This window comes from Bos taurus, chromosome 5 (assembly GCF_002263795.3).
Source record: "Bos taurus isolate L1 Dominette 01449 registration number 42190680 breed Hereford chromosome 5, ARS-UCD2.0, whole genome shotgun sequence".
Classification (NCBI taxonomy): domain Eukaryota; kingdom Metazoa; phylum Chordata; class Mammalia; order Artiodactyla; family Bovidae; genus Bos; species Bos taurus.
The window spans coordinates 25,953,849-25,976,891 of record NC_037332.1 but is presented as its reverse complement, the minus strand read 5'-3'; the positions used below and the strand labels follow the sequence as shown (position 1 = coordinate 25,976,891).

The 23,043-nt window shown below is 47.2% G+C and overlaps 2 long non-coding RNA genes across 3 annotated transcripts in view; one reads left to right on the top strand and one right to left on the bottom strand.

The window, feature by feature from the left end:
- Window positions 1-1,477: 1,477 nt before the first annotated feature.
- The window catches only part of LOC100847613 (uncharacterized), a 34,519-nt gene continuing 12,953 nt past the window's right edge, over window positions 1,478-23,043 (top strand). Inside the window, exon 1 of one of the 2 annotated variants that reach the window (XR_009494477.1) lies at window positions 1,478-4,492. This is a non-coding gene — a long non-coding RNA (uncharacterized lncRNA). Of the gene's footprint in view, window positions 4,493-22,255; window positions 22,337-23,043 lie in introns of those variants that run through there. The other variant, XR_003034699.2, reaches the window with a different exon arrangement.
- On the bottom strand, window positions 20,008-21,366 carry LOC107132469 (uncharacterized). The gene is made up of 2 exons (XR_001500318.3): window positions 21,282-21,366; window positions 20,008-20,977 (listed from the first exon to the last, which is right to left on the bottom strand). It is a non-coding gene; the product is annotated as an uncharacterized lncRNA (long non-coding RNA).

The following is a 23,043-nucleotide window of genomic DNA, read 5'->3' as shown; positions in this document are numbered from 1 at the left end:
CTTGAAGATTGAAGGAACAAGACTTCCTGCTTGTAAGAAAAAAAATTTTTTAATTGCTTCCTTGGGGGTTAAAACAAACAAAAAACTGATTTGGATTGCCTGAATGATTACTTTAAGCCAAAGTCTCCAAAGAATTCTAGTCCTGGAGACCAGGCTGTGAGCAAGGCCTGCTCAAATTTTTGCTTGTTTGTTGGGAGAAGGTAAAGGGGTAGTTGGTGAGCTTCTCCGACAGTTTATCCAAATATCAGGATGGAGGGCTGTCAGAAGTAGAAAAGAGAGGGATAAGAGATCTGGGATAAGTAGGGAAGCCATGGGTACTGCTGTCCTCTCTCCTCAAATTCTGGAGTGAAAGGCAACAGAGGAACCAAGTTATGAAAAGCTGTTTGATATGCTTTGGATTTATTTCCTCTTGAACCACTTGCTGGGTGTGTGTGTGTGTGTGGGTGTGTGTGTGTGTGTGTGTGTGTGTGTGTGTGTGTGCTGGGGTCCTGTAGGTCTACTTTCCCCTCCCTCAATGGTGCCCTGGGGACAGCAAAACATGCTGCCTACAGTGTGAGGAAGCAGGGCCAACAATTATCTGGAGTGATTTTATGTAATCAAGTGAATTAGGGGCCAAATCTGACTGTAGCTCCCATCATCTTGATGCAATTGGCTTTGGGGCAGGAAAAGGGGGTCTAGTTGCTCTTAGGAAAAGGGAAGGTGTGAGAGGGGGACCTGGAAGTCTTTTCAATCCCTTAAGGAAGTTAAGATGGAAAGAGGGGGCAATGGAAATTAAGATTCATAATCTTTTCCTAACTTTGCTCACTTGGTTTCAGGTGAATGTATTCTTTCTCCTCCCTAAAGTGGAAGGGATGAACACAGGGGAGGGAAATTCACTGTCTTCTATATGTTAAGATGAACTTGCTAAAGGTACACACTCTTGTTCGAGAAAAGCAGTATAAAAGGATTGGGACAGTTCTTTTATTTTTCCTTCTTTAGGAGCTTCTGTTTTAAATTCCTCTTCTCACACATCCACATGTAGTCACTCTCTGTGTATCTCAGTCTGAAAAGCAGAAACATCAGACATCCATAGTTTGACAAATAAAACTAAACCCTCTTGTATTTGAGTTTTGGAAAAATTTGGCCTCTGGCCTTCCCTCCAGTGGGTTCCATTCTTTGCTCTTTCCCCAAAACTCTCCTTTGCCTTGGACCTGACCACCTGGAATGGGATCAGGCTCTCGGAAATGAGTGGGATGTCCAGAGTAGGGGGCCAACCTGAGCCCCTAGCTCTAGCTGTCTTGACCCACTGGATGCTGCTACAGCCTCACTGGGAAGCTGAGGGTCTGGGCTTTTATTGAAGTTGGATTGAATAGTGGGGAAAGCCTGGGGGAGGGTGGGGAAGACGCAGCCCAGGTTCACGGGGAGGACACAGCATTTTCTCTCCCATCGCCTTTATATTCGGCAGCGCCTCTGACCTCTCCCCCACCCCCAGCTCCAACCCTCCCAAGCCAGCCCTAGCTCAGCCCCCTGTCTCCAGACAGGATGCCACAGCTTCTGTGGGGCTGGGGATTTCTTGCCCCGAGTAATGGGAGAGGCAAGGCGCAAGAATGCCTGCTAGCGTATTGTGTGTGTCTCTCCAATGGCTAAGTAAAAAGAAGACGGGGTGAAACCGGCAACACCAATCTTCCAAGGTCCTTCTCTCCAAGCACCAGGAGATCCCCACAGGTCAAAAATCCCCTTGACATGTAAGTAGTTAGCACTCATATGCTCTGGGGGCGAGGAGCACAGCAATTTCAACTCTCTCTCTATTTGCCATTCATTTTTATTTCAAAGCCCCGTCTTGGGGAGGGAAGGCGGGAAATCCAATCAGGAGCGGTGAACTTCTGCTTGGGGAAAAAATTAGAGTATCTGAGCCGAGGAGTGTACCTGGGGAACGAAGAAACTTGTCTCCTAAAGGAGAGAAAGAGGGGAGAAAGTGAGCCTGGGGGCGGGGGCGGGGGCAGGGGAAGGACTGAGGAACTTTGCATGTCTGAGGGCCTCTCACTGCCGCTTGTGTGAAGTTTCCTACAAAGTTTTCTCTGCAATCTGTGCATTAGCTTTTTTTGAGCATAGACTTGGCGGATTGCAATCCAGGGACGCCTTCCCGCTGTTAGATGTATGTATCTGTGTGTATTTGGCGGACCGCTAAGGAAGACAAACAGTTAAGGGTTTCTCCGGAGCTTGGGGCCAGGGTACCCTCTGCTAGGCACGGTTTGTCTGCTTTTCTAAGACTAGATAGACTGATTCTGAAGGGGGTGCTATGGTGGGGAGGAGAAGCCTGCTGGGGCAATTTTACCATCTTTTTCTCAGCTTTCTGCCCAGTCCTGGGGAAGTGTGGTTCACAAAGCCACTTCTCATGGTTTTCCACAGCTTCTATCTGCACCCCACCTTTGCAGAGCTAATTTTTATGAAAATGTTCCCCTTTCAAGAAATTCTTTTTAGGCTTGGAAAAAGAGATGGAGGAACCCCCAACTTCAGCGGCCATCAGCGCAGCGGGAATATTTATTACCTCTCTGGATATCATTACCTAAGAATACAATTTTATGAACTTCCTAATCTGTTAGCTTGATTTATCTGGGTGGGTAGGGGCCCAAAATAAACATTTAGGGGATTTAGTAGGAAAAAAAGTCTTTGCCTGTGACCAGTCTTTCTGATGGAACTGACCACCCCCCTTGGCATGCTTTTTCTGCATCCCATCTCACTAGCCCCAGTTTAATTTTTCTCCTGCAGCATGTGGCAGCTTTGAGTATCCAAGTTTTAGTTGCTTCTTGAGAATTAAAAAGGGTAATGTGCACTGTTTGAACCAGACACCTGGAGGGCTCTCTCAGCCGCCTTAAAATCTATGTAGTTCCCGGAACTCGGATCCCCTTTGGACTTGGGGAGCAGAGAGAAACCGAGGTCTGCTCACTGCCTCCCAGGTCCAGGAGCCTCTTCTCTGGCTTGGCTCTCCTCTACGCCTCAGGATTTTCCTGCTCTTCTCTCTGGTGTCATCTCTGTAGTTTCTTTGAACAACTGGGTCCTTCCAGAAGCCAAGCCCACAGGCCCAGCTAACTGATGAATTAGGAGGCAGGGGAGTCAAGGATGGGTAGGAAGAGTCTCAGAGGATGTTTGAGGAAGAGTAGGGCCACATAGTCTAATAAACCTAAAGGGACTGTTTTAACTTCCCAGTCCCCATCAGCAATTGCCAGATTCCCTGAGATGTAGGGTCCTGTAGGATCCACTCTGCAACCGTGATGGGAATGGGTCCAGTCCAAAGAAGTGCCCCTCTACTCACTCCTTTCTGACCCTGTCTTTGCAGCATCAGAGTTTGGGAGAGGGAAGTATATTTGAACTTGGGGCGGAGAAACCCTAAATCATAGCATGTGGGAGGCTCTGCCAAACAGCTCAATCCTAGGTTCCTGCTCCCGGGGGTGCCTCTGGCTTCCCAGGAAGCTGGGCCTAAGAGAACAGGGCACAAAGCAGCTGCCTGCATTCGGGGGTCCTCGCTCCCCTCCTGGCAGCGGCCAGGGTCTGGAAGAAGCCGAAATGGGACCAGCCCGACAAAGACCGCGAGAGGCCGACGGGCGGCCCGGCTTCTGCTCTGGGTTCCACGCTGCGTCTGCTGCGGGGCGCGGTGTCGCCTTCAGCTGGGTCACGACCCCCAGCTCTCACAGAGGACAATAGGGCGCGGGGCGGGGGCCGGGGGCTGCGTGGCCGGCCAAGCGGGTTCACTGAGCAGTGAACTCCGCTCCACCTCCCGGGGCTCGTCCTTCAGAGCCCAAGCTCACTTTGCTTCCCCCATTCTGCCTTCCATTTTTTGTGGAAAATGGAGCGGGCCTCTCGGTTGCTCTTCGACCGATCAACTCCCCACCACCAAATAAGGAGACTTTATTTCCTTTGGAAAGGAAAGGATAGTTTTCTCTGACTCACAAGAGCAGGAAATGGGACCCTCTCACAAGATTTTTGTGGGGACCGATGGAGAGGAGAGATCTCAGTCAGTAGTAGAAACATTTCCAAACCCTGAAGAATCCCGGGTCATCAAACCAACAGTCTCTCCTGTGTCAGAGGAATTCCAGGCCCAGAATGGGTCCACTCCGCACCTCAGCCCCAAATCCTGCGAAGAATTGCCTCCCTCCTCCCCGGCCTTTGTCTCTGAATGCCAGGTTAGGATTAGGACTCTTACAAAACAGGAGGCACCTTCTCCAGTCCCATGGACAGGGGACAGGGCTGGGTTATCCATGGGGGTGTGGGAATGAGTCACTTGGGAGATGGCCCCCAACCAGTTTGTTCTTGTTCTGAGGTGTCACCCCACTCCCATGACTGCCTGGCTCCTGTTTTGACTCTGTCCCTTTGGGCAGGAATGCAGTGTTTGTAACTTTCTACATGTGGAGTTTTTCCACTCAGCTGGAACAGACCTTGGTAATTAAGGTTACAGAACAGGGCTTGAGTTCCAGCAGGAGGAGAGAAGAGCTGGGGAGAGGAGAAAATGGAGGAGGTATGGAATATTCCCCATGGGTGTTTGTTCCTGCTTTTACCGGCCCTTCTCCACACCCCACCTCATCCCTCTGCTGCCTGACCCCACTCAGAGAGGAGACGGGGAGATTTAAGCTTCCCAGCTGGAAACCTCTCTTCTTGGACTTGGTCTTTCTGATGATTTTGAACCATTTTGGGATGTGACTGCCTCAAGTTCTATCCGTGTCTGTCTCTGCTCAGCATTTTCAAAGAAGCCTAATGTCCCTGCTGCTTTCTATGTTCCGTATTTCCTCCGGTTGGTTCTTGCTCCTCTGCCCTCTCATCCCCCAATAATCCTCTGGGACAGCCCCCAGCTCCAGTGCTCCTCCTGGAACTCCCCTCCCTTGAGAATGCAGAAGAGGAACCAAAAGGTAGGGGGTGGCAATCTGGGAGGGACATTTGAGGTTCAAAGGTTCCTGGCTGAGCTTCCAGTCCAGGTCACCTCAGGGACCAATCTGACTGCTTCAGAGTGGCCCCTGGGCCAGCAGCAAATAGAACAAGATTTTATAGCCCCAGGGCAGATGTTGGCTTAGCCATCTCACCCAGATTCCACCAAAGAGGCTCCAATCCCCACCACACCTTTGTTCTCTTTCCTTTTTCCCCTCCTCCCCCTCCTCTTCCTCCGTTTGATCCTGCCTTTCCCCCCTCAAATTATTTCTTTAGATCTGGAAGCATCTGTTCCTGCCTGCCCCTCCCCCTCCCCTCTTTCCCTCCTTCCCCCTCCCTCCCTCTCTAGCAAAGAAGCCCCCAAATGAAGGGCCTCTGGCCTCTAGCCTGTTCTGTTACCTCAGAGCCCAGAGACCTTTGAGGCCAAACCTTGAGACCCCTCCCAACCCCCCGGTCCCTTTCATTTCATTCTCTGAGCTGGAGAGGGTCCTGGAATTGCACAGTTTTGAGTCTTGGCCCCCAGGGACCAGTCTCTTCTCTTACTGGGTCAGTTATCCATTAAATTCAGGCAAAAGCACTGTAGTCAAAGGGTTTGGTGCTGAATTATTTAGATTATTGCCCCAATTCTCTGCTGGGCTTTTTTTGGACTCTGGATTTTGAACATATCTTCATATTCTGACCATAGAGGGGAGATGGCCTTTTCTAATCCTCTCTACCTGGTCATTTTTTATTACCTTCCCCTGCCCCTTCCCTTGATTGCAAAGTCATTTTCTGAGCAGTTAGCATTTCCCTCAATACCCCTCAGAATTCTGTAATCTAACAGAGGAGGCCAAGGCATTGTTCATACTATACACACAGAAGGGTCTCTTTTCTCTGTCTTCCAAAAAATAAAAAAGAAGCCAAGAAATGACTGCCTCACATCCTCCTTGCCTCCACTCATATCCAGGAATATGTGGTCTCCAAAGCTTGATGGAGAGGGTGGTAAACTTAATCAAGGTGAACAATAGCTTGTCTTATCCTCTTAGTCAATCCAGTTGGATTTTAGTCTGGATAATGCCAGCCCAAGACTCTTGAACTCTGTCTGCTAGACCTGTCTGTAGCAAGAACACACCTTATATCCCAGAGTACCAGACTGGAATAATCCCAAGGTCCTTGCCCTAGTACCCACAGTTGAAAACCAGTAGAAAAGATTAAATCCTTCTCCGTCCCTTCCTTCCAGCTCTGTCTTGAGATTCAGCCCTGCTTGGGATTCTGCCCCTCTTCTCTCTTTGTAGATCGGTGGTTGGCCAAAAGCCCCAGATTCATGCTCCCGTTGCTCTGCCACTCGGTTACCATGACAATGAGAGGCAACTGAACTCCCCACCCACTCCAGGTGGTTGGATAGACCCAGACCAGTCAGGATGGTCTCTGGGGGAACCTGACCTAAGAAAGACACTGGAGATGAGAGCCTGTATTTTGTTATAGCATCTTTGCTAATTAGTCAGGATGGAAGACGGGAAACTGGGGAGAGAGTCTCTCTCTGCACTCTATAATTTCATACAGTCCTTTCTCTCTGCATACGTGTTTGCCTAGAGGTACACCATCAAAACAAGCATGAAGCAAGGACCTCAACACATTCATTTCTTCTGTTTATAAATGCATGGGAGGTGATTTTGCTGAAGGTCTGCATGTGTGTATGTGTTCGTGTGTGCGGAGAGGCTCTGAGTGATAGAGAAGAATAACGTCCCAAGTATAGCACCTGTGAAGTAGGTCTTTTGACTTATCACTGATGTTGCTGGTGACAGAGGTTTTTGCTGTCCTCTCTTCCTCATACACTGCTTTAAAAGGCCTGCCCCTTGGCCTGAAGGCCATGTGGCCTGAGGACTCAGTCTTGATCCTACATCTTGGCTCCAGAGGCCTGGGGTGGTTATATAAGAAGAAGGCAGGAGTCAGAGACATCTGGAAGATCAGATTCCTCACTTAATGCTCTCACTTACATGTCAAAGTTAAATCAAAACCACAAACATTTATCTAACCCTTCGATCTACACTATTCTGCTCATAGGCAGGGCCTGGGAAACCACCACCACCACCACCACAATAGCAGCAGCAACTGCACAGAAGCTGTCTCCTAGGGTTCTTAATTGCCTTGGGATTAAGTGGATAAATGTATGAAAAGCACTTAGATGAGTGCTTGGCATATAGTAAGGTTTCAGTAAGTGCTGCTGCTGCTGCTAAGTCGCTTCAGTAAGTGCTAGCTGTTATTATTATTAACAATAATAGGCATTTTCTTAAGTGCTTACTATGTACCAGGCAGTATGCTAAATTTATTTCATTTGAATCTTATAATAACACCGCAAGGAAGTTGTGTCCCTATTTTACACAAAGGGAAGCTGAGTGAGGCCCAAGAGGCTGATGATATACCCCATTGGCAGAACCAGGACTCCAGTCAGACTTGCCTGACCCCAGAGTGGGCACTCTGAACCATTTCTCTGCTTCTGATGACCTTGGACACTGCTTTAGGCTGGGACTGAGTTTGGCAGGGAGCACTGATGAGGATGTGGGTACAGCAGCAGCCTGAGGGTGAGCAGAACCTAACCTGGGCTTTGCTACTTGCCTTGGTCTTGCCTTAGGTTCTTGTCCCTAGCAGCAACAGGCTCTGACGGTTGTTCACAAACTTTTTGGTCTCAGAACCCCTTTATACTCTTAAATATTATTAGAATCTCCAAGAGCTCTTTTTATATGGGTCATACCTATCAATATTTACCTTACTAGAAATGAAAACTGGAACTTTAAAAAAAAAGTCTTTTAAAACAATGATGATCTGTTGCACGTTGTCATAACTTTTAAAAAAAATTTTAATTGGATGTCATAACTTTTTTTGAAAAAACTATTTTGAAAAACAATTTAGTGAGAAAAATGTCATTGTTTTACATTGAAGCATATCTTTTAAATGTCTAGCTTAATAGAAAGTGATTGGATCCTCATATCTGTTTCTCCTTTCAATTTGTTATGATACAGTTTATGTTTGAAGTATATGAAGTACATAGCCTCATGCAGATATATATTGGAAAAGAAAGGAGTTCACAGAACTCTTGAAAGGATATCCAGGACTCCCAGGGATCCTTGGGCCACACTTTAAGAACCACGGATCTAACCAACTGAGACAACCAGCAGAACTCACTTCATAATAACTATATCGAACATCTTTTTTGCTCTTGATTGTTGCTTCTAACTCCAAGACTCCATCATTTCACTAGTTCGGGCTGTATTCGAATTGCGTTATCTTAGGAAATTACTCATTTTTTTCTATCCCATATTTTAAATTAGATAAATAGATTGGCATGCATGCATACAAATATTTATATGTTATACATGTTATTGGTGGATATTCATTATTTTATTTTGAATATGTAGAGTAAAATATAGATTTATGGAGAAAATAGTTTTTATGTTTAGCATAGTTTGACCTGGGCAGCTTAGCTATTCCTATCAATCTTGTTTTTCCAAAGAGGAAACTGAGCCAAAGAGGGGTGATGTGACTTGCTGAAGATGACATGCTCAGTGTGCGATGGACAGGAGGTCAGAACTCCTGTCCTCTGACTCCAGCACCTGTGCTCACTGTGCAGGAACCCTCCCTCCGAAGACATGGCTGCATAACACGTGCATGAAGGTAGCTGGGTGCCATACACTGTTTATGGAAGTATATGTGATGGCTTTAGTTATCTGAACATATTTATGTATGAAAGGGAAAAAAATCTTGTATCCCTGGGTGTGAAGTTGCAGTTTTATTGAGAGGCACAAGGCACCAGCTTGCCAATGGTTTTCCTTCCTTACAAAACTCACTGTGTGTCTGTGCTCTTGGGCTTGATCTAATTTTAGGGACACTTACTCCTTGCAAATCCTCTGTTGGTACATTCTCACAAGGGGTATGCAGATAGCCCAGTTCTTCATATGAACACACAGAACAGGCACACCTGGAGGTAACAGTCTGATCCCCTTTCTTATTTTTTACCCTGGACATCATGCACAACCTCCTGTATTTTCAAAATAAGTTATCTACAAGTGTATAACCGAGAGACGCGTAGCTGTGTGAACAGAGGTGTGTATGTGTCTCTGCGGATGCAAATGTGGAACCCTTGGGTGTCCATATACTTGTCTAGGTAAGCACCACGCAAATGTACAAGCAACTGGAGCCTCAGTAATTTCATTAATCTGATAGGGATTTATTCACAAATTCTATATTTTATGACTGCATGAGGTTCATGTTTATGCACAGTCCAATGAGAAGAACCCTAGGTGGGAAGCAGGCTGTTGGAATTCTAGTCAGGGCTTTCTGCTCCCAGTTGCCTTAAACAAATCACTTACCTGGTGAGGGCCCTCCACCTCCTCATCCACATAATGGGGGGAATAATGAGAGTTTCAGCTACATCTCCAGATGGAGAGTGCAGTGGGGAAAGAATAGGAGATGTCTGTGAGAATGTGATTCTTTCATACTATGGAAAAATCCAAAGAAAATCAAGAGAGAGTAATATAATCAAACATTCACATACCCATCACCTCACTTTAACAGGGATCAACCCATGGTCAATCTAATTTCACCTAGTTTGAGCCCAACACTTCCTCATACACTTTTAAGCAAACCCCAGACATCATATTGTTTCTTATGTGAACAATTCAACAAATATCTCTAAAAGATAAAAATCATTTTTAACAACCTAACTACAATATGATTATCATACTGACCTGAAAAATGTCAGCAATTTTTTTTAGCTTTTAAAGTGTGAGAAAGGTCTAAAAAATGTAGAGCAGCTGCCTTCCCTACGCCTCATGCTCAGGGTTGATTAATGTTAATAAGGGAAAATGAGGAAAATGGGAAGGAAAGGATGAAGTTTCCTTTTTTATTTCTCTCTTAAAATCCCAGTTCACCTCCAGAAACTCCCCTCTCCTCATTAGGGCCATTAAAAATGGACTGAGAGGGGACCGTGGAGGTCTAGATTGCTAGAGGCAGCCAGAAGGGGCCCTTGGAGGACCCTGCAGACTTCATCTTGGAAGAAAATAGTTGTTGAGCCAGAGGGAGTCTGAGCAGAGGGCCTGCCCAACCATTTCCAGCATCAGATTTCACCTTTGGCTTGCCAGGCATTTGAGAGATGTCTGAAGTCTCATTGGAGTTACTGATCTCTAAAGACATGCAGATACATGTAATAGCATCCTTATACAGAAACCCAAAAGGAGATATGTGCAGAGGCACAGGAAAATCTACCCGTTCATACACAGGTCGTGTACAAACACATGCAAGCGTTCAGAGACAGATGCAAATGTACAAGTAGATGTACACCCAGGTGTGTGGGAAAACACAGAGACAACCCGAACACTCAGACATATGTGAGTATGCAGGGATACAAAAACATGCAAGTCATGGAAAAAAATATACAAAAAGCCAAATACAAAAGCCCAGAGACATGCAAATGCATTTGGGGCCATTTTTACACAGGAGCAGTTAATGTGGCCAAGCCCCATTCTAGCTGGTTCCTTCCCTCTCAGCCTATAAATTTACCAAATATTGGCCAAAGCTACACTCTGAGTCACATTCATGCAAGTGTGCACCTAAGAGAAGTTGTCCCAAGGGTTTCCCATTGCTCCTGCTAGCACACGTTTTCTATCTCTCAATCCTCTCTCTCCCAGAAAGATAAAGACTAAGGGTAGCATGGCATGGTATGTATGTGTGCATGTGTCCATATGAACATGTGTTTCTTTGTTCTAATGAGTCAGCTTGATGAGAACAGAAGGGTGCTAGCCACGTACAGACTGCAAGTCACTGCAGGCTGATGAGAGAACGTTGCTTTGCCTACTCTGTGTTGCAGCTATAGGTTAGACTGATATTTTGGGGGAATTGATTGACCCACGTGGGTATTTTGGCATCTTATAGACATGACTGAGAGTGCTTTCTTTGAGCCTGAGTGAGGCTGTCAGTTGTCTGGGTTTGATTTTTTTGAGTGAACTTACCAATCAATTCAAAGAATAACGGTGATGGAACTGAGTTGGTCAGGTGGTTGACTAGGCCTCACATGGCCACAGAGTGATTCTGAGTCAAAAACGATGGGCAGAATCTGACAGTTTAAAAATGGGATCCATCAATTAAACAGAAAGAAACCAGTGGGGCTGTTTGGCACTCGTTCACCCAAACCAGTCAACTGATTAAAATGTTCTCATTTCAACCAATTTGTGCAAGATGCACCCACAGCACCTGAGGGTCAGGGAACCCAAAAGGCTTTGCATCGAAAGCTGGATGTATACCAAGATCTAAAAGAGGAAAGGGCTGTGTTCGTGGCCGTACACTTGGAAGAAAAAAGTTCTGATGCAAGGCTGTGTGTGATTGCATGAGTGCTTGTATCTGGACCTGTGTCTGCTTATAACTAATAACACTGGCAAGACAGTAGAAGCTGTGTATCATAACTGGTGCTTTCTTTTCATGTGGAGTCACAGAATGTTAGGTATTGAAGGAACCTTTAGAGTTCATGTAGAAACTGAGACTTGGAGAGCTTTTGGTTTTTGTTTTTTGGTTTCGTTATTTATTTTTTGGCCATACCCTACAGCAGGTGGGATCTTAGTGCCCTGACCAGGGATCAAACATGCGCCACCTGCATTGGAAGTTCGGCGTTTTAACTAGTGGACCACTGGGGAAGTCCTAAGGTGTGGAGAGTTTTAAATGACTTGTCCAAGGTCACACAGTGAGTGGACAGCTGAGACACATCTAGACACCATATTTGTTAAGGCTGTCATAACAAACTACCCACAGAGTAGGTGGCTAAAACAATAGAAATTTATTTTTTTCACATTTCTGGAGGCTAGAAGTCCAAGACCAAAGTGTTGGTATGGTTGAATCCTTTAGAGGCTTCTCTCGTGATCCTTTTCACATGGTCTTGGGGTCCACCTGGTTTTTCTGTGTCCTAATCTCTTCCTTGGACATCAGCCAAGTTGAATTAAGGTCCGCCACTATGTCCTCATTTTGTTTTGATTATCTCTTTAAAGGCCCCATATCTAAATACAGTCACATTCTCCAGTACTGGGGGGTTAAGACTTCAACATAGGAATTTGGGGTGACGCAAAGCCTAAAACAGACATCAAGTCCCTAGACCCCCTAGTCCAGTGCTATTGTGCCCACGTCAAACTGATAAGTGATCTGGTGAATTTTGTTCCTGAATTGATTTAATTTTGTTTGGTTCCTTAGAGATGGGAAAGTTGGTTGGGGCCAACACAAGATTTAAAAATGTATTCCGGAGCCAAAGCCCAGTGGTAAACTGAGTAGGCACTGTCTGAGGACTCTGGAATTAGACAGACCACCAAACACTGGGAAAAGGAAGTTTCCAACCAGAATCTGTGGACTAGAAGGAACCATGTGAGGTTAACTTGACCGTCTCAGGGGGTGATAATTACCTGATATGTTCAGTGAGCACAGGTGTCTAACAATGTTCATGACTGGCAAATTCTTCTTATATATCATCAGCATTCTTTGTGCTAAGTTCAACCCTCTTCCCTTGCAAAGAAAAGTGCACTTATCCCTTTGCTCTTTGCCCTGAGACCTTCAGCCCCTCTCCAGGTCTTGGGCAGCTCTAGAGAGTGGATTGAGGGGAACTGACACATACGGTGGCACAGAAACAGGGTCTTCCCCTGTTTATTAGAGAGGCCCTCTAATTTCACAGGGCTTCCCTGGTGGCTTAGACAGTAAAGAATCCACCTTTAATGCAGGAGACCCAGGTTCGATCCCTGGGTCAGGAAGATCCCCTGGAGAAGGGAATGGCTACTCACTCCAGTATTCTTGCCTGGAGAAGTCCATGGACAGGGGAGCCTGGCAGGCTATAGTCCGTGGGGTTACAAAGAGTCAGACATGACTGAGTGACTAACACTTTCTAATTTCACAGAAATCACAGATGGGCTCCAATGGGATTGTGGAGTGTGGTGTGGGTATGATAAGGCATGTGCCAAAAAAGTGGCCATAACCAAGCAAGAAAGTCCACATTATCATGATGGTTGGTATCTCTGTTCTCTGCCATGGGAATCAAGCTCAAATTCTGGGTTTTGGAGGAAGAAATTACAAAAGTATCTAGCGGAAATGCAGAGAGCCAGGTGCAGTGTGGTATACTGGGAAGGATGGTTTGAGGATCAGAATGCTTGGGTTCTGGTCTCTGTCTGAGCCTCAGTTTCCCTTCCTTTACAATGAAGTGGTTCGATTAGGTTATCACTCAGATCCTTCCAGCTCTGAAACTCTAAGCAAAAACTAGAGGATGCTGGGGGGCAGGGAAGGAATACTCTTTGTAGCAAATCAAATGATGGACTATGTGTCTCTGTGAACCAAACCAGGCACAGAAAACTCTCCATCTTCATTCCAGAGCTGGTGGGGGTTGGAGGAGTGGGGGTGTTAGCTGTGGTGTCTCCTCATTTGACAACTCAACCTTCTGCACAGGGCCCCTGCAGACACACCATGGGGAGCCGTCTCCCTTGAGAACTCTGCCCCTGAGGGGAGGGAGGCAAAGACAAGATGGGGCAGGACAATGGGGAGGGTGTCTGGAGGATGCCAGCAGCCAGGTAAAAACAGAGATATCAGCCCACTCTCTGCTTAGCTTCAAAAATCAGAATAAAGGGATCCAATTTTATAGCTTTCATCTGAAGTTAATGGATAATGAGATGCAGGATCAGCCTTATGCAGTGATGCAGTATAAAGCCCCTGGGAAAGCTCTGTTTTCCCCCTCCCCAATTATCCCGCCACTGAAATGCCTTAAGTTCCACCGTTAGAGCACATGGTGTTAAGTGCAGTCCTCTGCACATCACATCCTTTAAAATACAAAAGCACCGCTGGGATACTTTATCAAACAAGGCTAGAACCAGAAAAGTAGTGCTTAGCGGGGATGCTCAGGGAGACGAGGGGCTCTGAAGATTAATCTCTAGATGCTTCTCAGTTTCACGTTGGCTGAGCCTTACAAGAAAGCTAGACTCTGCCTGGGGAAGTGGGAACTCAAGAACTATACTAGAGATGAGGTGCCTCAACTCTGGCTCTATCTCCAGTCTTGGGAAAGGGTTGGACTCTAAGTGGTAAGGCTAGTCATCATGCTGAAAGAAAAAATCACAGACTGCCAATAAAGTAGAATTCAGGGAGATGGAAATTTTGAGTTATGTGCACTTGGATCTACCACTGCAGAAGCCAGTATAGAAGTTCCTCACAGGGCCGCCTCTGCACATCCAGAGGATGTCAAACTATTAAAAAAATTTTTTTTTCCTTTCCCTGGTTATGTTCTTTTTTTTTTTTTTTAACCCAGGAGGCATGATTTGGAACTATGAAAACCTAGCAGATGGGGAAACACACAGCCAGGGTTCAAACCTGGCTAAGCGACCTTGGGCAGGTGACTTAACCTTTCTGAGACTACATTTCCTCATCAAATTCAGTATAAAGCACCTGGCATATAGTAATCCTCTATAAATGGAAGCTATTATAGTTATGAGTATTGAGAGGGCTTCAGGACACTACCCATGAATTGGAACTGAGTCATGGAATGAATAATTACCATATTCGGAACAAATCAGAAGCCCCGACCCTGATAATTCATGCATAATCTTCTCACTGCATGGAATCCAGTCTTTTCCCAACTTAATTTGACCTCTCAAAAATGGGCGATAAAAGAGGAAGAATGCATTCTGGACTCTTCTAAGCAGCCTGGAAACCTTAGGTTTAGGGCAAAGATGCTCTTCCCCAGAGACAGGATGGGTGGCTGTCTTCATGATATGGTTTTAAGAAAAATTGTACACCACCCTCACACAAATCTGTATTATGCCACCTGCCATGGATCTGAAATTCCATCATCATAGCTACTTCTTTCCACCTGGGCAATGGCTCCTGCAGACCCCTACCTAAAAGCACACAATTTCCTGGGAGGATGTACATGTGCACACATTGGTTAAGGTTTCCTAATCTGGCAATCCAGCTTTTACCCCATGGATACTGAGCTGGAACTCAGGATAAGTAAGCTTTGATAGGACTGGGGATATAGAAAGGCCAGAGGCGTACAGTGGAAAGTATGGGCAGCAGAAAGACATGAGGGCCAGAAAAAGAAGAAAAGACACCCAAAGAGCTAGGGGACCTGCTAAGAAGGGCCACTATGTCACCTAGGGTTTAAAGAGGCAAAAAGGAAATGCAATTCTAACTTTTCCAGTTTGCCTTGATACTGACTTTATCTGAGTCTTGTACCCTCCACCCTGGACTGGCTTCTTTCCAGGAGCAATTGTGTACTTGGGTGGAGGGAGAGGTGGAGGGCTGCCCTCAGCGTTCCGGCTGTCTAAGCAGCAACACCCAGGATCTCAATGACTGGCCAAGCAGCTTTGTCTCTGACCAAGGCTACCATGACAGCCACGTCAGTTCTCCACCCAGGGTTGGGGCTGAGCACTGAGTAACTAGGAGTGTGCTCTGCACATTACTGGGATTCCTGGGGGCCTTTTAGAATCTGTCATCCAAAAACATGTGTCTGGTTTGTGTTTTAATTATAATCTGTGAAACTATGAAAAAAAAATTGTTACTCACTCAGTCATATTTGACTCTTTGCAACCCCATGGATTGTAGTCTGTCAGTCTCCTCTGTCCATGGAATTCTCCAGGCAAGAATACTAGAATGGCTTGCCATTCCTTTCTCCAGGGGATCTTCCCAACCCAGGGATCGAACCTAGGTCTCCTGCATTGACGGCAGATTCTTTACCATCTGAGCCACCAGGGAAGCCCCTGTGGCTTCTATTGCCAAAAAAGCCAATAGACATGTGGGGCCTGGCACCTCCGAGATCTGGTCTGAACAGGTCTGAAGGCCCCTGATGTTGCTATGTTTGCAGGATGGGCCGTCCTCCTACACTTGATTCAGATGTTTTGGCATCATGGCAGCACAAGTTCTCTCTTTAACCTGATCTGCCTAGAAACGGTGCAAGCAGTTTCTGCCCCCAAAAAGGGCAATCAGAGAAGTAAGAATTGGATTCCTCCCACATTATCCTAAATATCACTGTGATGTCAGGGAGACAATATTAATACTTACAACTCTTCTCCTCCCAACTTCCCAACTCTCATCCTCCGACTTCCGAAACAGGAATGGAAAAGGCTGGGAACAGGAGAGAAGAATTGGGACTGGAGAGACTGTTAAGCAGGTGTAAAACACTGGGGGAGGGGTTCTGTAAACACTCTATCTCAGAGAGGGTGACTTTGTGGATGGGAGGAGGAGAGGGAGCTGAAGGGTGGTAATTAGCTTATTACTGTCTCCCCTGGGTGTTGTGAGAATTCCTTAGGAGACACTTGTAAAAAAGCAGAGGGAAGACAGTAAATACACATCTAATGATATGCTAAATAAATTATTATTGTTATTATTATGACTATTATTATAGCAATTGCAACTTGCTCCTTGCATCCAAGTTTCCACTAGAGATGGGAATTGGTCCCCTTATAGCCAGGCCTCCACTCTGCCAAGATGCCCCCAGACTCCCCCACCCTCAGGAATTACTGGAATAATTGGGCAGAGGAGACCAGGCTTCAGTTAACAGCCAGTTGCCTGGTTTCTGCAGGAGAGCAGATAAGGAGCTTGCAGAAACGTGCAAGGCCTCGGCCTGGTGCCTGTGATCCAGCAGGAAAGCAGGAAAAGGGATTTGCCTAGAAAGGCAGGGCTTGTACCTGGAGAGGAACTGACTCCCAAGCAAGGGGACTCAGAGAGGACAAGAAGCAGACAACTGGGGATGGGTCACAGAAAGAAAGGGTAAATAATATATCAATTAGGGACGCCCAACCCAGAGATCCTGGTCTTCCCAGCTCCCTATCATCCTGGCGACTGTCCACACTGTGTATTTGCCTTTGCTGGGGACAGAGCAGATTGTTTTTATCAGTTTCTCAAGGGGGTCTGGGACCCAGAAACAGCTAACAGTCATTCCAGCCCAGGTAAAGGGACCCAACCTCTCCAGGCTCAACAGTGTACAGTTGACTGCCTGGGTCTCTTCGTTTCCTGCCTTTTGGCCAAAGACGGTTGTTATTTGAACCCTGCAAGTTCTGAGGTTTATAGCAAACCATCCCCACCTCCTGGCCTGAGCCTAGAGACACCTGCCCAGAGTCCAGCTTAGGCAAACATATGTAAATGTCAGCCCCTCAACTCTCTCTCTGCATTTCCGTAAAGAAAGTAGCCACAATCCATCGGTGGGCATTAGGTGTTGGAGGGTGAGGGTACAGATTGTCTGCAGAGGAAACTGTCAAAAACTGGAGGACTAGAAATGAAATTCCAGGTTTAACTTAGCCCACTTTCCAGACTTCAGTCCCTTATCCAGACCCCAGGCAGATTGCCTCTACGTGTTCTGAGAGGAAATAGAAACCAAAGCAGGGGCCTCCCTGCTCCAAGCCTTGATGGGATCCTGCAGACCTGGATCCTCACTAGATGGGGATCTCTGAACCTGACTATCTCACCCCATGCCAGTGACTGCCTGCCCCCAACTCCCAGAAGGAATTATTCTACAGGGACCGAAGCAGGGGGATTATGACAATTAAGAAATAACTATATGAAACAACCTAAATGTTACTGCAGCAGAAAATCTGAACCTTTTTAAAGTTAAAAAAATTTTTTTGATAACTTTATTTATTTATATTTTTGGCTGTGCTGGGTCTTTGTCGTTGCATAGGCTTTTCTCTGGTTGTAGCAAGTGGGGGCTACTCTCTAGTGGTGATGTGCAGGCTTCTCATTGCTGTGGCTTCTTTTGTTGCAGAGCACAGGCTCTAGGGCGTGGGGGCTTCAGTAGTCGTGGCACTTGGGCTCAGTAATTGAGGCTCCCGGGCTCTAGAGCACAGGCTTGATCATTTGTGGTGCATGTGCTTAGTTGCTCTGTGGCATGTGGAATCTTCCCAGACCAGGGATTGAACCCATGTCTCCCGCATTTGCAGGTGGATTCTTTACCACTGAGCCACCTAGGAAGCCCCATCTCAAATTTTTTTAAACATTAATTCTGATCAGTTTGGTAGCATCCACAGAGCAGGCCTGAGGCATCCGGCATTTCCTCAGCCAGGCTAACTGCCTCCAGCTGATTTATGTTTATTTCATTTGTATATTTCTTAATGGATCAGGTGGTGTTTCCTCTTTGGAACTCTCAGGCCCACTGGCAGCTCTAGCCCAACCTAGGTCTTGACTCTGGTTTAGTTTTAATATATTTGGGATTCTGGAAAATCAGGAGACTGAGGGCACAGGGCAGAGCCTGACTTGCCCCCTCCCCTATTTCTTGGCTCCAGGTGCCTCACTCCAGTCCCTAACCTCCCATCTTAGGGCTGGAGCTACTCTCTTGCCCTGGCAGTAACCACTGGCCCCAGCAGAGCTCCTGTGGCCAGCGACCATGTGATCCCCCAGCCAGGCTCCCGTCCATGCACCCAGATGCCCTAGCCTGTGGTGGCCAGTGGCTGGGAAAGGTGAGACTCCCTCTGCCAAAAGCCTTTGAATTGGTTGCCATTCAGTTTACTACAAGTACCTATTGGGCAACTCCTCTGTGCCAGGCGTCAGAGAGAGTCCATGCTCTGGAGCTCCAATCTAGTGGGTAGGGGTGTGTGGAAGCTGGTGCCTGGCTTTTAACCCCAGCTGAGGGATCTCCACTCCCTTCCAGCATCCTAAAGATCTTGGAAGCCCTGCTGGCTGCTGAAACTAAGAGCCAGGAAACTCCTTCATGCAAACCATTCAGCAAACATGCCTGCAACTCTCAGGTTTTCAAAAAATAACGAAATGAGGTTGACGGTGTCTTTTTTCCCAGGGGATGGTTGGTGCAGAAGAACTGTGGAGCCTGGGCTCAGTGGCATCTGGAAGGGGCTGCTGGGAGAGCCGTGTGGATGAGTAGAAGTGAGGGACAGAGGTTCAGTTCCATGTTCCCTCCTCATTAAGGTCATATTCTCCCCATAAAGGCTCAAGGCAGGGCTATTAGGGAGCTAAAGAGGCCCCTAAGAATCCCAATTTGGGGACCAACAGATCAGAAGTGGCCCAAAGGAGGAGAATTTGGCCCAAAAGCCCAGGCCTCAGAGAAGGAGGGTGGGGAGGACCTCCCCAAACTCCTATCAGAATAGGCCCAATACTGAAAAATTCACCCCTCCATCCACCAGACTCCTCAGGAGCACAGGAGGCCCAGGCTAAAGCAAGCTTTATGGGGTCACATTACCTTGGTTTCCGGGCCGTATTACCGGAGAGCAGCAGGGACAAAAGTGTACCCCACTTCCTGCTCCATCCCTCCCAAATGTCTTCATCTCTAAAGCCTACTCCTTAGAGAGCCCAAAATTAGGGTTCAAGAGAAAGGCACCAGGCATATGAGAGGGGCTGAATGGTAGCCAATCTTTGGTTCATCAAAAGCCAAACCTAAGGCCCTTCAAGATCTGTTCCCTGCCTCCATCAGTGGTGATGGTAGGATATCCTACCTCCATCTGGGTGGTAGGACAGTTCACTGCCTTCCCTTCTGTGCCACCTATGTCAGCCCGTCACAAAATTGGTTCCACTTTCAGTGGGTGCCCGCTGTTTACCTCTTTCCTCCCTGACTCTCCGTGCTGAGCCCCAATGTCCCTCCTTTTGACTTCCCCTGCTCTGTTTACCCTCCTGTAACTCCATCCCTCCATAAGTAAAGAACTCCGCTAGCTGGTTTCCTAGTCGGCCAGATACAGCTGCTCTGTTGGCCCTCTGAAAACATTTCCTGAACAAGTCTCTCCCAGCCCCTGCGTATAAATATGCCTGAACAGAGATAGACTGACCTAAGCCCAAATACACACACATCATGAGATAATTACACCCTTATATACATACAGATATCTCTATAGAGTTATATTCGCAAGTGTCTATAACTCTTGCGAGATAGCAGCATGTACATATAGGACTATAATTACTTATGTCTATTTTTATAACTATGTAGTTATAAATAGATATGCCTATATATAGTGATAATAATATAGAAATATCTCCAGAGCCATATATGGCTCTAAGTGAGTGCTCTAACTACTCTATATCACAATCAATAAGTATATATCTCCTGATACATAATTCCAACGATATACATTTATCTATATAGCTGCTCAGAGCTGTAAATCTGTCAGGATATCAAATGTCCATAAAGCTGGATGGCTAGAAGAGAGTCATATATTTTCCTATATATAAATCTGCTCTTACAACTACTGTATATGCACAAATACAATGGAAATAATTATATTTTCCTCAAGCATAAATCTGTAAACACAACCACAGCACATTTAGGTATGGTTCGAGATAGAGCAATATTTTCTAGACATCAGTCTGTCAATAGAGCCACCAGTGCCTCCAAACAGAGAGAGTTATAGTGGGAGGTATAAATAAACTCTCCAGCCGCCAAGGGATGTGTAGACCGAGATGTAAACAGGACTCTAAGCCGCCTTTCTTCTTCTTCTTCGCGAGTTTCCTGCTGAGAATACAGTGCAGAGGTGTCTGGGTGGTGCTATTTCCCCCCTAAAGAGGACTGGAGGTCGCTGGACTTTGGGAAATCAGGCAGGAGTTGGTGGGAGCAGCCCAGAAGCCCCTTCTAAGTCAGCCGACCGGTGGCTGAGAGCTTGGGCAAGTGGAGAGGCCTGGGGGAGGAAAAATGAAGCAGAGTCTGGCTTGAGTCACTGTCCCCAGTTTTAGGCCCCAAATCCTCGCATCAAGGAAGCCCCCCGACCGACCGGGCATCCAAGCCGAGAGAGCCAGGAGAGCCGCGGAGGCTTGGGAGAAGAGGGCTGCAGGCCGACCCGGGGAGGCTGAGACTCAGCGGGGTCGCCTGCCGGTGCGGGACCGCACTTCGCCCCGTCGCCCAGGGCAGCTGCCTCGGCGGGCGGCTGCCTGGAACCCAGACCTGGGCCCTCTCTGCGCGCTCCGCGCTCAGTGCTTCCACCGACCGCAGTTCTTTCCTCTTATTGTTATTTTGCCGGGTTGGTTATGGCAGTGTCCTCCACTCCGCACGGTTCTCAAATACTAGGACGCCCAAGGGTCTCTTTCGGATCTTTGTATATCTACACTGGTTTTAAAGAAGTGACTCAGTGAAAAGTGTTTCTCCGTCTTTTCCGACCAGATGGGTCACCGGCTGTTAAAAAAGAATCCAAACCCCTTAAAAGGTTTGTGACTTAAAATTTTTTAAGTTTTCACGCCCACTTGTTATGATCATTTTATCTTATTTCTCTTTTTAAAGTTAGCTAATTTGTTTTTGTATTCCTTTTTTGATTTTCTTTCTCTTTTTTTTTGCATACGATTATTTTTAAGAGGGGATTTCGTTAGACCCGAAACTGTGGGACGGCTTCCTCCCCCGAGAAGCGTAGGTCGCATCTCTACCCCTCTTATTTCATCCTCCCCTCAATACATAAATTCATAAGATGACCAGAAAATTGTACCTGCATAGAATGAGGCGGACGTGGACGTATCCGGGACCCTGCGCTTCTCTTCCTTTATGGAAATCCTCTCCGCTCCAAGCCCGCGAAGAATTCTGCGTGCCTCAAACCCTCCTTTCTTTCTCTCTCACTGTCCCCCCTCTCTCACTCTCTTTTTTTAAGACCCCAGGAAGGCAACTTCCCTGGTCTTGCCTCGCGCTCTCCCTTCTCTCCGACAAGGCCATAAATGTTTTTCAGCGTGGATCTCTGCCCGCGGCTGGTCCTCCCAGACAACTCCAACTCGGGCACCTCGGCAGCTCACTCGCTGGGCCTGGACCCTGGCTGTGATCATCCCCTCTTCCCTTTCTGCTCCTGTGGGCCCTGACCCTATATGCTTTAATTCCTCTTTAAAACAGGGGTTCCAAAGAATCCCCAGAGCTACTAACCCTCCTCTTACGTGGGGTTCCTCCCCGATCAGACAAAGCAAAAGCCGAGAAAGAGAAACAAGAGAGAGCGGCCTGCAGGCTCGCCTTCTCCTCCTCTGGCGGAGGACCTTATCTGGGGAGGGGGTTCCCAAACCCAGCCCCACAAGGGCATAGAAAGAAGCTAACTTCCTTCCTTTCTTTCTCCCTGGGTTGCTGTGATCATGACTCCTTCTCCTGTCCCCTCCTCAAAATATCTCCTCTTGCATTTTATTGTTATCCTGCTAGGGAGGGACTGTTAACTACTGTTTTTATTGTTATTATTTATCGTTATTATGATTGTTGTTAGAGATTTGTTCACCGGGTTTGGGGGTGGGGGGAGCAGCAGCCTGGCCCAGAGGGAGGCCTGCTTGTCACACGTGCACATGTACACACACACACACACACACACACCCCTAGCATGGTGCACACACAGGTATATATCCACAAATGCCTGTTATAGTCAGGCCCTGGAACAGCAATTCGCAGTAGGCTGGCATGCTCTTACCCTAGCACACAAACAAAACATTGCCCACGCACACCAGCATTCAGTCGCAAACACCACCCCCAGACCAGTTTCAAAACCCACACAGCAAGCTTGCAAGGAAAGGAAAATAGGTAAGAATCCACTTGCAGAGATCACTTCTCTCCCAGAATCTGGAGGGGTGAGTCAAGCCTCTGTCTCTTCACCCCCAGTCTCTCTCTCTTTCTCTTTTTTTCCTCCTTGTTTACAGCTTCAGAGAGCTCAAGGCCCATAAATCTTGAGGGGCCTACAGAGGCAGAGCACATTTGTATGCATCGTTAGGACTCGCTAATACCTAAGCCCATTAACGAGCGTGTTTGCTCGTGGTTTCCGGTGTGTATTAACTTATAGTTAAATTCTGGAGGAAAGGGCATTGTGAATTAACATATACCAAATCCATCACGGGGCTTTTGTCATATCAGATTAGTCAGCGACGGGTTTTGGGGAGTGGAATGCCTGAGTCGGGGTGTACCCACCCACCCTCTTAACTTTCTGGTGCAACATGAGGGTCTAGGGTAAGAGGATACTCCTGTCCCAGCCCTAGCATTCAGATCCCCCAAGCCGGCGGCTGCACACCTGCGGGACGGTGGATGGCCCAGGGACCGGGGTCTCGGAGATCGGCGCCGGTGAATGGAGGCGGGCCAGGGGAGGCCCAGCCGGCTGGGCCGGTGGTTGTGCTGGGACCGCTCGGCCCGCGGCTGCTGGACTGTCTGGTTTCGGCTTTCTGAGGAGAGGCAAGTGGAGTCGCTGAACTTTAATTAAACAGAGGAGAAGACAGTGGGGGAAGGACCAAACGAACGGA